Below are 19,962 nucleotides of genomic sequence, written 5' to 3' on the forward strand. Positions count from 1 at the left end.
ACTGATTGTTTTGATGAATTATGTTTTGCAAATCATTTAAAGCAGGTCTTAATACTGTGATTGTGTATGATGAATTATGTTTTGCCAAACTATTTAGAGCAGGCCTAAATGGCAGACTGATTGTTTTGATGAATTATGTTTTGCAAATCACTTAAAGCAGGTCTTAATACTGTGATTGTTTATGATGAATTATGTTTTGCCAAACTATTTAGAGCAGGCCTAAATGGCAGACTGATTGTTTTGATGAATTATGTTTTGCAAATCATTTAAAGCAGGTCTTAATACTGTGATTGTTTATGATGAATTATGTTTTGCCAAACTATTTAGACCAGGCCTAAATGGTCTTAATACTGGGATTGTTTATGATGAATTATGTTTTGCCAAACTATTTAGAGCAGGCCTAAATGGTCTTAATACTGTGATTGTTTATGATGAATTATGTTTTGCTAAACTATTTAGAGCAGGCCTTATAAGGGTAGACTGTCATTGTTTATGACGTTTTATTCTTTGCCATACTGTTTAGAGCAGGCCTTGAGGGCAGATTGAATGTTAATTAATGTTGGCTTATACTTTGGCAGATGTCTAGACCAGACCAAGACTGTAAGTTAGTTCATATGTATTGAATGTTTATTGAAAGAAGGCTATTAATGCCACCAGGTGCTGGTTGTATTAAATTACTGTTTAGTGTTTATATGATCTCAGGTTATAGCATGTGAAGATTGTGAAGTGTGAAGACTGATTTCTCAATAAGGTTAATATATGCAACTAGTCATTGGTTGTGTGATTGACTAATAAAAGTCTATAGTCAGAAGTTTACAAAAACTGTTCTTATGAATGTTTGTTTGATATCGATAAAATTGTTATGATATATTGCTGTTGTTATTAATGTACAATTGTTTTTAGTGAGAGGACTCACTATAAATAAAAGGACGGCCGAGTTGTAAGCATCACAATAGTTGATATGCTGTATGTTACTTTATACTGATAATAATCACATGTAGTATGCACCTGACTTTATACTTTTTGGTTATTGTATCTATGGTCATGTTTGTTGAGGGAGAACTGTCAGATTTTGGCGGCACTTCATGGCCCGAGGTTATGTTGGATTTGTTCTTTTGTAATCTTATAATTAATCCTGTATGTCGCTGTAATAAAAGAAATATTACTGGAAGCAGTGGTTTGTGTGCTAAACCCCTTTTACTGAGCATTAAATCTATGGATGATTTCACTAACATAATCAAGAGCTATGGGACATATTTTTGAGTATGATGTGTGCAGTCATATTTTTACACTTGACGCTGCTTAAATAGTTCCAAAACATTATTATATTATTTGTCTTCCCCATACATTGAAAACACAATAATTATAACCGAATTAAACATGTATAAAATGGTTAGGTACCGATCACATTTTCGATAAATTGCTTACTATAGATAGGTATAATTATTTAAGTTTCATTTGGCGTTTTATATACAGAATTGTTTGGCTAGGACCTTGGAGTATGACTCTAACTTAACAATCTGTTATGTTATGGTTTTGATACGACCCTGACGATCGATTGGTTATTGGCGCGCATCTCACGCACGACTTTTACTTCACCTCGCAGCGAGAGCAATCTTCAAGATCGTATCAAAACAAGATCATTACCGTAACCATAGACTAAGAATCCTCTAGACGGAGTTTAGGGCAATTATTTCATGAAACCGATGCTGCCAAAAATACTGGGGTGCGGGGGACGAGGTGAGCGAGTCCCGTGCTGTGATTGGTCGGTTCAAAGACACGGGCGTCACACAAAGACACTTTGACTCGAAAATGGAGTATTTGTGGCAGAGGGGGTAGCGCTTTAGCGCTACTACTAGCGTAGCACGTTGCTAACTTGCTATAGATGGTCAAGCAAATCTTGTTAGTAGAAAAAGGCGGCAAATTTAAAAAATGTAGACGCGAAGGGTTATCGTCCCATAGAAAATTTGAATTTCGCGCCTTTTTCTACTGACAAGCATCAAACATCAACATTTATTCAGCAAATAGGCCACAAGGGCACTTTTACACGTCAACATTGAATTTACATAAAAGCAAAAATAATAACATCAACAATTTTATAAAATAAAACTAGAAATTCAATCTAACGTATTACAATTACTGAGAGATGTACATGGTCTCTTAATGTCGAATTACATACTAGGTGTCAGAACTATAAGATTATATAGTTTATCAAGTTATCCTTAGAGATGTATAGGGTCTCCAAGAGTCAATTTATTAATACATTTATTAAGAGAAAATAAACATACGAGAGCAGAATGAGGCGTCTCACTGTAATTAATTAATAAAAATTAAGTTACTAAGTATAATTTGCTTGATTAGATTTGCTTGACCAGCTATATATCTGAATCGGGCTCCTCATCAGGGCTGTCATTGTTTGACTGGTAGTGATTAAACGTCGCTATCAATCTCCTCATCGGCGAGTGATGGCGCCGTCTGCAGCCCTAATAGCCCGCCGACACAATATCGAAATGACGTAAAGTTGGTATATTTCTTACAGACATTTTAAAGGTAGACCATACAAATGCGCCAAATCTTGGTTATTATGATCTGCAATCTGCAACTAGATAACATAGGATATCACATATATGCCACCACACCACCATACCACACCATACCGCATGTACAATTAATAATCCTTCAGAAATCCAACTATAAATGATGCAAAGCATTGAATTTCAGACTTAGAGCACCTAATGTTGAAATTAAATATCCATGTCTCGCATAGTTGACATTTCCTGCTGAAATTCAGTCGGCATTTATGCTGCATTTCAACGCTGTTGCAATTAAAATGTAACCTTAAAGACGTCACTTGTATTCAGTAGCACATCACTGAACGCCTAGCTTTCTTACAATGAAATCACAGTACATTGTGACGTCTATGTAGACATAAATCTGCGGTAAAGCCGACCTTATACGATGTTTTTAAACCAAAGTTCACCCGTCACGTTACAAGAGCAATGTCACAAGTGCCTATAAAAACTACTAGCACTTACGACATTCTTGTTACAAAATTATGCAGTTCGTTACAGTCACTCATCGTTGTCGGAGACAGTTCTCATGACAGCTGATTGCTCGTTAGATTTAATTCAATTAAATCAATTAATTCGATATGAGCATGGTTTATTGTTGGCACGCATTTCGATTGGCGACATGCACCTAGTTGATAGATTTAAGTTGAAAAACGCAATACTATTATGATAATTTATTAACCTTCTATAATTTTAACAGCAAGATTGTTGATGAAACACAAAACAAGGAAAAATCCATGCAGCATGATCACATCAATTACATGACTACACAGTATCAAACCAAATATTTCAAACTTATGAATTTAAACAAACCAATAACAAAAAAATGTTTTAAACAAATGTCTAAAATAAAGATAAAGGATCCATTCGAAATGCTCTTAGATGTAAACTGAAACCTCAACAAGTAGCAGCGAAAGCATAAAAATTGCCTGCCATTGTAAAACCCTAATTATAATGTTAAGTATTTTTATATGACACACTGGCGCCTGTGCGATTCTCGTCAGTATATCATACAATTTGGCAACGCGCCGCCTTGCCAAAGAATAGAAATTTGACATAGAACGGTCAACACACCACTCCACTTTTAATACGAGGGTGTCGTGTGATATTTCGGTGGTTTCGGGGTAAAAAAATATAGGCAGGGGGAGTCTGGGACACTTGCCCAGGTGGGAAACGAATTATTTTATTAGAATAATGCCAAAAATGAAAATAAACCAATACCACCTAACGATACCTGAGCAGGTACGAGTGTACCTGCGGCGGTAAGACGGTAGCATTTTTATCGGCTGTCACCAATTTTCCAAGTACGAAAGTGACAAGCATAGTGACAGGCAACAAAAATGAAACCATGCTGCCACAGCTGTTGGTTCATGAGTTACTTACATGATGCATGTTAAAAATAAATCATTACTATTTTGATTTTTTTTTAAAGTTCATGTCTCTCACCTGGACAAATCTACCGGGCTGTGTTAATGTTCGTATTTGTCTCTCAAGTTTTAAATTTTTTGACTTTCGAAAAAGAAAAATCAGCTTTTCTATAGAATTGACACATTGACTCTGACTAACCGAAATATGTAAGGCAGAATTTTTTTCGGGATTTCGGGGTTGGGCCTATAGTAAAAATTGTTTAGAATGACCTACATATTCACTCCTTCGAGATTGGTCAGTGATAACAAAAGTATGAGGAGCAAGTAGTGTCACTTCTTTAAGCAGTGATTGCTATTCTTTGAAATAGGAGCATCTCTGTAACATGTCGCGTGTATTGTGACACGGTTAGCTGTCGTCTGGAGCTTAGGAGTGCGAACATATTGTGGTTTCATAATTAGCTAGTCTTCCGCAAGAAAATATCTCAAAAGTTAACCTAGAAATTGTTGCGGGCGGAGTCATTCTCGTATGAGTTTGCGTTGCAGTTTATTGTTCTGTTCTGCGGCTACGGATGGGACAGCGCAGTGTCGGACGCCCACAAACTACTCGTAGATGGACGGATGATCAGTCCACAGTGCACATTGTAATTTTCATCTTCAAATTGTGAATTGTGACATTTGTGACGGATCCAGTGTGAGTGCATGGTTCAGTTTTACTACATACTTTGGGGTCCTAACATATAATGAGAGCACATTCGAGTTTTCTTCACCAATTCAGCGGGGAACTAAAGTACCAGGAGATACGTAAAAAATAGAGAACAAAGACCTTGAGCAGGTCCTTTAGGGTTCTGTATCCAAAGGGTAAAAACGGGACCTTATTACTAAGACTCCACTGTCCGTCTGCCTGTCACTAGACTGTATCTCATGAACCGTGATAGCTAGACAGTTGAAATTTTCACAGATGGGGTAACAGCACCAGTGGCCAGCCAGGGACCAGTGGTCAGCCTTTTGAGTCGTTTATTGGTCATAAATATCTGGTATATTCGTTTAAACAAATCGCGATTACTCAAATAAGAGCTTTGATTCCTTATTGGTTAATACGTCACACGACAGGTGCGGTGAGGGAACGGGGGGAAGAAATATACTCGTTCATACAGGTGCTGTTTGTCGAAGAGTGCAAAAGTGTCATGTCCGCCATATTTTTTTCTGCTCGTGGTGTTCTCTTAACAGGCAAGAAAAACTATGTTTTAATGTTATAAGTTATTATTTTTGTTAATGATTGGTTTGATTATTAGTTTATCTATTAAATTGGATTATGGTTTGATGTAAATGTATGATATAATTATATTTAATGTATGATATAAATATAAGTGATTTTGATCAAATCATTATGAATATTATAAAGGCTGAGTACTGGGGTACACAGAGGCTGCTTACTGGATTTTGGAGGCTGACTACTGGAGAAAAGTGCCACTTTTTGTTAAACTAAATTAGAGATATTATAAAGAGGATTGTTATTTTTTTAAATATTTTGTTTTAAAATTATGATAAACAATTGATCTAACTATGTCATTTGTTTAATTATCCGAGTAATCCTGTAGAAATGCCGAACGTTCAAACTTAAAAAAGTCGTTATAAGGCTGACTACTGGTGCCTTTACCTGTATTTCTATTGCCGCCTATAACAACAAATACTAAAAAGTACCTACGGAACCCTCGGTGGGCGAATCTGACTCGCACTGTCCGGTTTTTTTCCAAATGAAAGTCACAACTTTAAGATTAAAATACTTAAATCTTAAACACAGAATTTCTGATTGTAGGCATTGCAGCTACACTTTCTGCTCACTACAGGGTTCAGTGTACCGTTTACGACAACTTTGTTTATTTCTAGTATGTAGTGAACGGTCTGTTTTTATTAGTGACAGCAGCAGCCGGGCTAGGATGAAACGCTCGCAAAATTAGCCATGTTATAACCAAGTGTCATATTTTAGGCACTTTACGCTAAGACTCGGCGCCGAGACGGTCTTGAGACATTATTACACGGATTTAAGTCTTATTTACTGGGTATAAGATTTATTATGGTTATTTATGGAACTCGGCTACTCTAGTTTTTAGGGATCCATAGCCAAATGGCAAAAAACGGAACCCTTATGGATTCGTCATGTCTGTCTGTCCGTCCGTATGTCACAGCCACTTATTTCCGAAACTATAAGAACTATACTGTTGAAACTTGGTAAGTAGATGTATTCAGTGAACCGCATTAAGATTTTTACACAAAAATAGAAAAACAACAATAAATTTTGGGGGTTCCCCATACTTAGAACTGCCAACCAAAAATTTTTTTTTCATCAAACAACGTGTGGATAGGTCTTCAAAAATGATATTGAGGTTTCTAATATAATTTTTTTCTAAACTGAATAGTTTGCGTGAGAGACACTTCCAAAATTCCAAAGTGGTAAAATGTGTGTCCTGTAACTTCTAAAATAAGATAATGATAATACTAAAAAACTGGTCAAGTGCGAGTCGGACTCGCGTTTCAAGGGTTCCGTACATCACATCACACAATTTTCAAAAATTTGTTTTGGACGTGTAACGTGACGTGAGTGAAACGTCTTGAAAAACCCGAACGGGTCAATCAAAAACCAGATGTAACATGAAGTTTTCTGGCGTGGTAGCTTATATCTCTACAACTCTGAAGATTAAATGCCGAACAATAGCACAAGTGTCCAAATGCGAAGACTGAAGACCGAGCTCCGCATAGAGCTGAAAACTCGGAGCGTCCGACGGGTCGTGCTTCCTACAACTTCCGAAAGTGTTATAAAAGCGAAGGCCGAAGAGAGATCATTCCTACAGGTTGGCCAAAAAATAAGTGCATTTCCGTAGCCAAGGAGGTTTTGAGATTATACTAAGCAACTTTTAGTATGGGACCAACCCCGAAATCGCGAAAAAAAATGTATGCTCCCATAGAAAACGGACCAGCCAAAATGTATGAAACAGCCATTTGGGGTTGCACGTTGGCAACGGGAATACACTTTTTTTTGGCCATCCTGTATAGTGCTTTTTAAAACACGTACATAACAATAGTAACCTAATCAATCAGTACTACAAGTACCATTGCGACTGTGTGCCAGATACAGCCTAGTCGCATTTTTTGTTTTCAGTCCGACTCACGCATGAAGCTAAAGGCACGTCTCTTCGGGAGGCTTCGGGCCTTCGGCCTTATGCGGATATCGGCCTAGGGCCTTCCCAATAGCTGTCTACATCACGTTTCACTTAAACCATTGCGGCTGTGTCCCTAAAAAAAACGTAACTGCATTTTTGTTCTTAAATCCGACTCACGCTTGACTCTAGATTTCTAATAGGTTTTCCTGTCATCTTTAGGTAAAGGATTATTTTGTCTATTTTTTTCAGAATTTTAGACCCAGGAGTTTCGGAGATAGAGGGGGGGAATGGTCAATTTTTGTCTATTTTCTTGAATAACTTCTAAATTTTTTATTGTAAATTTATAAGAAAAATATATTTGAGATTCTCACAATGAGCTCTTTCGTTTGATATGTAACACGATATTGTTTTCAAAACTTTGTTTTTTAATTTTATCGTTTACCCCCCAAAAGTAGCCCCTATGTTTAAAATTCATTTGTTGACGTTACATATCCGTCTTTGGGTCATAGACTTCCATATGTGTACCAAATTTCAACTTAATTGGTTCGGTAGTTTCGGAGCAAATTGGCTGTGACAGACGGACAGACGGACAGACAGACGCACGAGTGATCCTATAAGGGTTCCGTTTTTTCCTTTTGAGGTACGGAACCCTAAAAATATATATATATATAGGTAGGATATGATGTACATTACCATGCAAACTTCCACCGAAAATTGGTTTGAAAAAGATCTAGTAAGTAGTTTTTTTTAATACGTCATGAATCGTAGACCGCAATTTTATTATGTTACTTTCTGCTACGGAACCCTTCATGGGCGAGTCTGACTCGCACTTGGCAGCTTTTTTAAACCTATTTTTTAAATGCTGACTCATTACCCGACTACGGCAACGCAAAAGGAGGGTTATGATTTTGACCGGTATGTATGTGGGTATGTATGTATGTATGTTCATTTGTTCCCTCATAACTTCTAAAGTACACATTATAATTTGACAAACGATGTGTCATTCGAATCGTCTTAATCGTCCGCTGGTTATAGGCTATATGGCGTCACAAAAAAATGAACACGGCGCCCTCTAGAGGTCATAAAGTCACGAACCAAAAAAATAAAATTAAGTAATGATGACGTGTTATACATCATTTGAAAGAGCTCAATTAGCACATTTCAAATATATAAATATTGTTAGGTTTTGCACCCGGCTTTGCTTGCATGCGCCATATAAAACATTAATTTAACTATTTATCGGTTAGGTAATTCGAATTATGAATCTACAAGCGCTCTGGATTCTATCCGCGTGTTACGCGACTACGGCGATACAAAAAGGTTTTTGCAAAAGTAATTTGTTTGGCCGCTATACTCATACTAAAAGTGTCGAGCGTAACCCGACGTACGCGTTCCGAAGCCGGGCGCCTTTGGCGCCCTCAACTAAAAGAGTCGGGCGTAGCCCGACGTACGCGTTCCAAAGCCGGACGCCTTCGGCGCCCTCATACTAAAAGAGTCGGCCGTAGCCCGACGTACGCGTTCCAAAGCCGGGCGCCTTCGGCGCCCACATAATAAAAGAGTCGGGCGTAGCCCGACGTACGTGTTCCAAAACCGAGCGCCTTCGGCGCCCTCATACTAAAAGTGTCGAGCGTGACCCGACGTACGCGTTCCAAAACCGAGCGCCTTCGACGCCCTCATACTAAAAGTGTCGAGCGTAACCCGACGTACGCGTTCCAAAGCCGGGCGCCTTCGGCGCCCTCATACTAAAAGTGTCGAGCGTAACCCGACGTACGCGTTCTAAAGCCGGGCACCTTTGGCGCCCTCATACTAAAAGAGTCGGGCGTAGCCCGACGTACGCGTTCCAAAGCCGGACGCCTTCGGCGCCCTCATACTAGAAGAGTCGGCCGTAGCCCGACGTACGCGTTCCAAAGCCGGGCGCCTTCGGCGCCCTCATACTAAAAGAGTCGGGCGTAGCCCGACGTACGCGTTCCAAAACCGAGCGCCTTCGGCGCTCTCATACTAAAAGTGTCGAGCGTAACCCGACGTACGCGTTCCAAAACCGAGCGCCTTCGGCGCCCTCATACTAAAAGTGTCGAGCGTAACCCGACGTACGCGTTCCAAAGCCGGGCGCCTTCGGCGTACTCATACTACTGCGTGCATTTCTGTACTGAGGACGCCCTCGCAAAAGTAATATAAAGTGACTTCAAAAAGTTAGTAACGAAATCATGACCCCAAAATTAATTAAATAAAAAATAAGTTCAAAAACTAAAACCCGACTACTGCAAATCGCGCTCTAAAAAGTATGAAACAAGATAGAATTCTTATCTGAAATTATCAAGCAGGAAATATTATAAATGTTACCATTTTTTTTAAATAAAAAATACAACGTAATATAATTTACTATTTTTTTTATATATTTACAGAGGTTCAGAGGATAGCCGTGGTCGTATGCCATATTACTTTTAAGTTTATAATCGTGGCATACGACCACGGCGATCCTCTGAATCTCTGTAAATATATAAAAAAAATAGTAAATTATATAACGTTGTATTTTTTATATAAAAAAATGGTAACATTTATAATATTTCCTGCTTGATAATTTCAGATAAGAATTCTATCTTGTTTCATACTTTTTAGAGCGCGATTTGCAGTAGTCGGATTTTAGTTTTTGAACTTATTTTTTATTTATACTAGTGATAGTACGTTAGAAATTTTATCAATTTATATTGGTTGAATTCTTTCGACCTTGTTTTCTTAACTCCTTTCTTCTCAGGCTTTGCTTCTCTTCCTATCTCTAAGTGACCAAGACCTGTGCCAAGGGTTTGCGATGTGAGCGACCCAGAGTCTTCTGTTCTGTATCCCATCAAAAACATAAATGTAAAAAAGGAGAGCCAAGTTCAATACAAAAATTATGCTTGGCTGTGGGGTTCGCCGCAAAAAGAATGGAGATCTAAATGAGTCCCAAGTTCTATGCAAAATCCAAATATGTATTTATAGGAACAAAATAACATTATAAACAAGTATTAAACTCTATTTCTTTGCTTTATTGGATACCTATAACAATTGCTGTCATTTAAAAAAAATGTGAGATCTTAAAGCAGGTTAGATTTGCCTTGGCCAGTTTTCATTACATCAGTCATTTTATAAAGTTATTCAACATATTTTGTATTATATTTTGTAATTCTGATAAAAACTGGCCAAGCCAAATCTAACCTACTTTAAGATCTCACATTTTTTTTAAATAACAGCAATTGTTATAGGTATCCAATAAAGCAAAGAAATAGAGTTTAATACTTGTTTATAATGTTATTTTGTTCCTATAAATACATATTTGGATTTTGCATAGAACTTGGGACTCATTTAGATCTCCATTCTTTTTGCGGCGAACCCCACAGCCAAGCATAATTTTTGTATTGAACTTGGCTCTCCTTTTTTACATTTATGTTTTTGATGGGATATCAATACTTTTTGTAAAGAAAACTAGGCAGGTATTGAGATTTAATGTTTTTTCTTGTGTTTCCGCTGCATGTTTTTTACTTCTGTTCTTTGTATTAATTATGCGGTGCCGCGCGCCGCCAACGACACACCGTTGGCCGGTTGTTTAGCGCGTATAACAGGTTTTTTTGTACGGGGACCCCCCTATTTTTTAACTTTTTTTATTTTTAGATTTTTTCTACGCTTACACACAATTACCGAGCTGGATTCCAAATTTCATCCTTCTAGGTCATCTGGAAGTAGGTTAGGTTTAGGTACTATATGTCAGTCACAATAAAAATGCAATTTGTATGGGGACCCCCCCTATTTATTAACTTTTTTTTGTTTTTAGATTTTTTCCTACGCTTGCACACAATAACCGAGCTGGATTCCAAATTTCATCCTTCTATGTCATCTGGAAGTAGGTTAGGTTTAGGTACTTATATGTCAGTTACAATAAAAAAAATTTTTTTTTGTATGGGGACCCCCCCTATTTTATAACTTTTTTTTATTTTTAGATTTTTTCCTATGCTTTCACACAATAACTGAGCTGGATTCCAAATTTCATCCTTCTAGGTCATCTGGAAGTAGGTTAGGTTTAGGTACTTATATGTCAGTCACAATAAAAAATGGTTTTTTTGTATGGGGACCCCTCCTATTTTATAACTTTTTTTTATTTTTAGATTTTTTCCTACGCTTTCACACAATAACTGAGCTGGATTCCAAATTTCATCCTTCTAGGTCATCTGGAAGTAGGTTAGGTTTAGGTACTATAAGTCTGTCAGTCAGTCTTAAAATTTACGACTTTTTGACCTTCATATCTTTATAACCGTTTGAGCTAGCTTCATGAAATTTGGGCTTCTAGATGTCCTTATGGATATAATTAAACACACGTAGTTTTATGTGTTTACGTTAAAGATGTTTTGAGTTATAGAAGGGTCAAAAGTGGCACCAAGTGGTTCGTGTAATATTACACTTGGCGCTGGCTAGCCAGTTCCTTTGCTTGAACTTGGCTTGACACGCTGCCGCGTGTCTAGATCCGTAGTAGACGCTATAGATAAGACCATTTTTTTAACAAGCAGATACGTCTGCGAGCGATGCTTCAAATTTTTATAGGAACTTAATAAAGGACAAAAAAATTACGCTACCAACAGGACTCGCAACTTCTGCAATCCGTGCATTACTCTTAACAGTCTTAACCAATTGAGCTAAGAACCTCGCAAATCTTACCACTCCTTCTTTAATGTATACAGGCCTTTGGGGTGAAGTTGCTAGTTCAAGTCCTGCCGATGCAGGAAGCGTATTTTTTTATTTTTTTTCCTTTAATATAAGTATAAAAATTAGCTATACAAAATTAATAGTTTTAAATGAAAACTGTATGTACAGATTTACTTCTAATTGGAAAAGTGTTCCAGGATGACAGAGACTTTTGTTTCATCCGCTACTATTAATGCTGACTGTACCTACAGCCCACGGAAAACAAAACACAAACACCTTTGGCATTTTTAATGTCATTTAGCTTCATTAACACAATACGAAATTATTTTAATACGATTTTAGTGCTATATTTTCAATATCTAGACCAGTTTTCGGTTTCCTCAATAACCTACAGAGTTTATTGAAAATGTTCTCAATTAAATCGTTAACATGTTACATTTAATATGGTAATGGTAAGTATAAATATGTTTGTCGCTATGGTTTAATGATTATTTATTAATTTATCGTATGTAGTGCGAATACAAATGTTCGCTTTTAAACAGGAATAATTTAATAAAACCATCTGCAGACTATTTAGAGCAGATAAATGTCAATGTCACTATGCACAATTGCACACATGTGTTGCTTAACTTGAAACTCTGGTAAATCCATTCCACCCTCTCAGCAAATATCTACCCTATTACCTTTTCTTAATACCAAAATCGCATAATTTCACAGATGGATGTACCCGAGTTTGAAGATAAGCGACTCACATTTAGAGCTGTCTCCACACACACGCATATTTAATAGCAATCCACCGTATCTAACTATATATACAGGGTGGAAAGATAAGTCGGGCCCTGGAGGGAAACTACCTTAAATCCTCAAGCTGGCTCATTTTACTTAAAGGAGACATTCCTTTATTTTTAAAGGGCCCGACTTATCTTTCCATCCTGTATATCAGTGAGTTTCTTATAACTTATGAACAAAATATCATTTAATATTTAATTACCAGTTTTTTGGAAGCAAGAAAACAACTTGAGAAAAGCTGATTAATCCCAAGAAGGGCCTAGTTTTCGCTTAAACTGCAATCGTTTGCGTAAAATCTAGTGCCTGTGATTATTCTTGGGGTTAGATTGTCAAAAGCGGATCACGAGCATTCATGGGATAAGGTAAGCGCTAAAATTTTCTTTAATTATGAACAAGGTTTTAATTATGAACAAGATGAGAAAGCAAAATCTGTTGCAACGGTCGAAATGCAATTCGTAAGACAAAACTATTTCGTTTGAAGGAAAAATGTAAACAAACCTCTGTTATTCTTGGAGTCAGATTTATTTGAAGAAGCCTCAGGGCCGGAGATGTTATGATAGACTGTCAACACCAAGTCAAATTACAACTGGGATGTACGGAAGAAAAACGCGCTATTATGTTTTTGGTGGTCAATAGGTTATCTCTGCGGTCGTCCGTCGTTGTTATGATTCTTGGCTTAACCTAATAATGAAGTAGTTATAAACTTACGAAAGTTGATTAAGAAAAATAATCTAGGTAAAACGGCCTACTCTCCCTTTTAAATCTCCTTTAAGTTTAGACAAATAGTGGTGTTTGCCTATAATCAGCTGTGCAACAAGCTTAAGATACCTAAATTCGAATGTATACTAAATAATATATCATTGTAACTGCTGCTGGCGGACTAAATAAAAATAAAATAAATGAGAAACATACATACCTAAGGCGTACGTTATTATGCGACCATAAAAGTACTAAGTAAGATGCAAAAAAAAAACTCGAGTTTTAAAGATGACTCCAGAAACACGTGTCGGTTCCAGAAAACGTTCTGAATTCTTCAGTCTGAGAGCTATTACATGTTGTCAGGCGTTCTATTGTTTTTGGCACTTCAGTGACTCATACATTTTAGTGTACCTGTTCACAAAACGATTGAAATTGTCCGTAACTCAGTCTCTAGTGTAAGTTGAGCCATTTATATTGAAGCAATTACGCCTAATCATTGTTCAGATTCAGATTCATACTGGTTCGCTATAACGAATTCAGTGTGCGTTTGTAAAAACAGCTGTGAAATTTATGATAATGGCTTTGAATTATTTCGATTTCTGGGTTATCGTGCCAGGAATTATTTTAAATCAACCGTTTTCTCGTAGGTAGGCAAGCACCATATATTTTTGTCTCATAGCATTACGATATATATATTAAATAATATAAACACATAACATTCGGAATACCTACTAGATCAATGCGTACATGCTAGATAATTGAACCGCATCAGCTGCTCATCATGTTTATTTGTTTTTTTTTTACTATAGACTTCGTGTTCTACCTATATCATTTTGAAAATTTAGTTCAAGTAGCTACAACGGTTTTTGAATTGACGACTGATTTTGCAACTATGTAAATATATTCATCCGTGAATGCATGATATGCGCCCACTTAAATACCCTACCCTAAATGGGTCAAATGCTGAATTCTGCATCAAAATTCGATGTCCCGTGTTAAAGGCCCGTCCAGGATTTAGCTTTATGGCAATAATAAGCCTAATATTTTGAGAAGACTGCATGTGGTTGAGTGGTCGTGATAAGACGCCTTAACATATTCTACTATGCATATTGATGTCTGCCGTACTGAGAATAAAGGATTAAAATAAACCATCCATCTAAATTTGAACCTTCAGCTAACATAAATTAGATTGATTTCCATTTGGCCCTGCACATTGAAGGCTTATTACTCTTATTAGTTCTTATAAGTATCATGATACGTTCGATGACAAGCCGTGACTTATAAGATTAGAGGTGACGATTGATTTAACCACTGGATGATAGCTAAATTGGTCTAGACCACACACTGGCATTAAATTAAAAACATTTTTTCACAGTACTCAAGCAATATATTTGACTCATTTAAAGACACATCGAGACATGTCTACTTTTGCAAAAAAGTGTGAGAGTTAGAGTTACCATTCAAAATGTTGATGTTTTATAAACTGCTCGTTATGTTTACAATTTTACGGTGACATATATATACACAATACTTACAAACGACGTCACTTTTCCGTTTTGATAAAATGCCTAATTCATTTAAGTTCTTAAGTTGTGCCCATAAATAACTACGGTCTACTTTTTTCCAATAAAAATCTTGAGATATATATTTTGGCATGGTGTGCATTTTTTTACGATCTATGGTTCTAAACCATAGAAAGTCGGTGACTGAAAACTCCTAAACACAGACCGTTCGAGTTACGGCACTATATTATGTATTAAGAGCATGTCAATAGCAGTGTAAATATTTTAGATTTGTCTGTCAATATGTAATAATTGATGCGAATACAGTTTGGTTAAATTGTTGACTTGGACATTAAATAGTCTGTGTGGTTGCAGTCTTTAACGGTTATACATATTGGTTTATCAATGAAAAACTCGACACCTTCTCAGTCCATGCTAGCGAGATGTAGATGTAACTAAATATTCGTATACATGGGACAATTTCAGTACAGGTTGTGATTAAGTTGCAAAAAGGCATCTTTTTCATACTACCAGTTTTGTGTTCCTCAGGACTATAACCGCGAAAATCGATGTTCGCAAATTTTCGGGCATCTTTCTCTATCACTTTAATTACGCCTTACGCCTTCACTGGAGTAAAACAGTAAAATCCCCGCAATTTGCGAATTTCGGTTTTCGCGGTAGGCTCCTAGGTACCTACTAGCTACGTAGGTACAATCAGCATCAAAAGTAACGGATCAAACTACGCGTCAAAAGTATCGTAATTCTCCTATAACTTTGCAAACACTAGATGTCTCTAAATATACTTAAGAACAATTAGACTGTGACAGGTATACTTTTGGCTAGTTGTTTCATTCACTACTATTGATGCTGATTGTATACGTATAAAACTTGAAACTGTTAGGTAAGTAAGTACAGTCGACGTCAAAAATATGTTTACACTTTTGCACCTTACTCCTTTGTAATCAGGCAAAAAGTGTACACACATCGACGTCGACTGTACATAGACACGTATTAATTAGAGTTTAGAAGATGATTCAGTTTTTCTCAGTAGAATAAATGTTGAAAGAGGCGTACAACTTATCACTGATTTATGTGCATTGTTCCAAACTATAATAATTAAAATTAAATTTAGCCAAGTCCGTTTTTGATTGTGATCATGAAAGTTCCGTCCTGCATTACCTACTCTTATATTATGATTTTATAAAATGCCTCTGGGTTTTCTTGTGTCGTTAGTCATAAACACGCTACAAGCCTCAAATATCTATTGATCGCTGATCTTAATTTGTCATTTTGACTATGTATTTCTAAGATAGGGATAAATAAATAAGGGAGAAAAAAAAAACATAAATTAACTAATTGAGGCTTGTGATAAAGTACGCAATACTCGTACACATAAGGAGGAGTTTCAAAGTTACACCTACTACAGAGAAAATAACTGAGACTAGATTGAGTGGCGACCAAGGACTAGCAAGCGCAGCGTAGGACGTCTACCCACAAGATGGACAGACGACCTTGTTAAGGCCGTCGGAAGACGCTGGATGCGGGTCGCTTCCAACCGGTACGAATGGAGGTCCAAGGGGAGGCCTATGTTCAGCAGTGGACGTCTTATGGCTGAGATGGATGAATGATGAATGAGATTGAGATGGTTTGGGCATGTGCTGCGTAGTGCCTTTCCATTCCATGACTACACAAAAGAGAGGGAGGGGCAGGCCATAGACTACGTGGATGACCAACGTCCAGAAGGACATGAAAGAAAGTGGCCTGGCCGCGTAGCCAAGATGCCAATCGCTTACGCTGCGTAGCGATCGAAACGCAACTGTCACTGTCACACTAATACGGAAGAGTGATAGAGAGACATAACGCTTTTCGTTGTCGAAGCGATAGCGATTGTAAACTTGGCTAGGCCGGCTGGTTCTCGACGATGCTAAACAGTGGAACAGATGGCGCCACAAAATCAAGAAAGCTGACAACGCGTAACGGGATAAGGCGAGGACCAAAAAAGGAGGAGGCTTGTAATAAGGTATTCGCATAAGGGGGTTAGTCTTTATAAATCCCACTGTCAGCAAATATCATAGAACTAGAACTTTTATTTTTCCTACTTTGTCAATCGTCGTCTAGTAAAAAGGTCAGCCTTTATACATATTTTGAGGAGTGTGGTCGATTTCACGTACCTAAGTATATTGTCTTCTTCTCTGTCGTATCGTTCTTGACAGAGCGGTCGTGGTCACATTGAGGCATCTATAGTAGAGGCGGACACAGCTCTTCGCACGATCTCCTGCCATCTCTCCCTGTTGGCAGACTGTCTGGCGCAGTCAGATACACGGTTTCCCACTGCGGATTTTATTTGGTCAGTCCAGCGCATAGGTGGTCCGCCGCGCGAACTGGTTCCCTTGACTCTTCCTTGTACGACCAGTCGTTCCATGGAGTCCTTATCTCGCCTAGAGACATGGCCAAAGTTCTGCGCAACTGTGCTACTACGATATTGTCTAGTTGTGTGTATTGTCTAGTGTCTTAGTGTATTGACATGTGCATTTTGATTAGCGTAGGTTACTAACCTCACCGAATGAGCGAAATGCCTTCCAATTGACATCACAAACAGGTTTGCCTGTTGCTATGGGATTAGGGAACCCTAAAAAGCAAAGAGTAGTGTGTTAATAAAGACATTAAACTAATCACCTACGATACAGGCTTTGATTGTGCTGGTGTTCGGAGTAGTACACATGTTGTTAATGATATTTTGTTATTACTCTGCGCTGACAAATGACTGTAATTATGTGAGAAGAAGTTAACGTTTGCGATTGTGTGTTTGTATTTTTGTATTTAGTTTCCCTTTTTACGGGATCCATGTTTAAAATTCATTTATTTACGTTATATGTCCGTCTTTGGGTAATTTACATATGTGTACCAAATTTCGACTCAATTGATCCAGTAGCTTCTGAGAAAATAGGCCGTGACAGACGGACAGACAGACACACGAGTGACCCTTTAAGGGTTCCGTTTTTTCCTTTTGAGGTCCGGAACCCTAAAAGTGTGAAAAGTTAGGAAATTCGCAACAAGTGGCGATGAATAAAAAGACGACCGAAGGGAATGTTTTAAATCGACACGAGTTGCGAACTACCTTTTCACACGTGTATTGTACAACGTTTTACAGTACATATGGCCCTTTAAATTTTTGACACAGGCACGTATTGTCCTTGATCCCGCCCTAGGGTGGTAAAGTAGCACTATATGTACTGTAAAAATCATTACGTCATGAAGGGCTCATTGACATATTTATATCCCGGCACTGATCCCACTAGACTATAAATCAGGCGCTCATTGGTGACATCAGCGACTTAGAGTAATGGCCGTATTTACATGCGTTTACGCATTGACGACCACGTTCATACTAGACCACACTCGTACTACTCTTAACTACGCTACGCTTCACTACGAATAACAGCCGTAAGTAGAAATAAAACAAAATATTTTCAGTTTCCTCAGATCCAAAGATTGTTGGTTACAAGACACTTTAAAACTACATTTAATATACTTTACTAATGTAGTAAACTACTTGATACAAAAAGGTCCTGACTCTCCCCAATGCTACTTATACCGGGTGTGGCCTGTAACACGAGCAAATAATTAAAACATAGATTGTACTCCTCAAACGGTGACACTTTTGTTCAACAACTTTTAAAAATTATGAAGTATTTAGACTCCCTATTTTTCATACAAAATAAATATTGTCTTCAATGGCTGCCATCGCCACGCCATATCATTGTGATTGACGTTGCTTGTCACGCCTTAAACATAACAAAATTCGCAATACATTGCGTCTTAGAATAAACTTTAAAGTGTATTAAAAATCAAACTACAAGTATGAGGAGTACAGCCAGCAGTTAATTTTTTGCTCATATTACAGGCCACACCCGGTAGAGTCTGTGCGAAAAAAGAAGAGTCGTGAAGTGTATGGGAATTATGGGATCCAATATATTATACGACTCTTCTCTTTCCGCGCAGACTCTACACGCAAAGCTGTAATAAATACGCTGATCTGATCTGCTGTAAGAGTGACTGTATGAAGCTACCCCGTGTTCGAATGATGCCAATCTACCCCTACAATCAGCAGTAGAAACTGATCAGCTGTTAAAATTACCCGAGCACAACTCTATTGTTATGTAATAAAATGCAGATCATTTTGTCCTCACCCGCTTAACTATTTCTGCTGCTAACTGTACTTGTATCTATTTAATGTAGTATACAATTTTCCTCGTCTCACATGGGAAAATGCGCGTGATTTGTGGGATATTACACGAACGATAGTCCGGGACATTTGCTACTTAACTGTTCCCACGGGAACGCCGGGGACGGAAGTATAAATAGTTTTCTTAAATTGAGCACTAAAATTCAGACGATTGGGAGGCGGGCGTTCATTCAATAACTCTATGCTTATGCTGCGTTTTCTCCATGGTAACAGTACTTATGAATTTATTAAATCTTTGTTGTATTTTAATTTGTATATCATTTTCTTTTTCATATTGGTGAACAATAAAGAATATTTTAATTGTGTTGTATTGTGCATTTTATAAATATTTGATGTTAATTAATTACTCCTTATATATTTAAGTCCAAACAAATTTTATACAGGCATTCAGTACGGGTCACACGAAGGCAAAATGATAGAAGCCCTTCAAAGCCGATTCGACCTAATTTATGGTTAGCAAAACAAACATTTATTGAGTCAGGGAAATCTTTAAAATTTGGTTCCATACATTGATTGTATAAGGACATATCATATAAATTACTAAAATTACTAAATATAAAACTAAAACTAACTACAATAAAAAATAACTAAATTAAAAATAATAACTAAAATTAAAAATTTATAATATCTATCGAAATTTGGTGCCCTCGGGAGGGTGCCCAACACGCAGGCAGCGTTACATTAATCTTTTTGATAAAATAATATTGAAGTCACAAAATTTGTGTTGGAAACCTCCTCAAATGAGTAGACTTCTTTCTCAGCTTTAAATGGCATGGTACAAATATCCAATATTTTCACGAGTTTACTAAAGGCGCTAAACCCATAGGAATCAAACTAGCCTTTGATACCCGCGGAAGGTAGGTACCGGCCGCTATAAAAACACAACTAATTTACTATTTAAACTAAGATTGACACGTGCCCCCGTGGCCCGTGGCAAACATATGGCGTAACATCCTCAAC

Source organism: Cydia fagiglandana, chromosome 12 (genome assembly GCF_963556715.1).
Source record: "Cydia fagiglandana chromosome 12, ilCydFagi1.1, whole genome shotgun sequence".
In the NCBI taxonomy this organism is placed as follows: domain Eukaryota; kingdom Metazoa; phylum Arthropoda; class Insecta; order Lepidoptera; family Tortricidae; genus Cydia; species Cydia fagiglandana.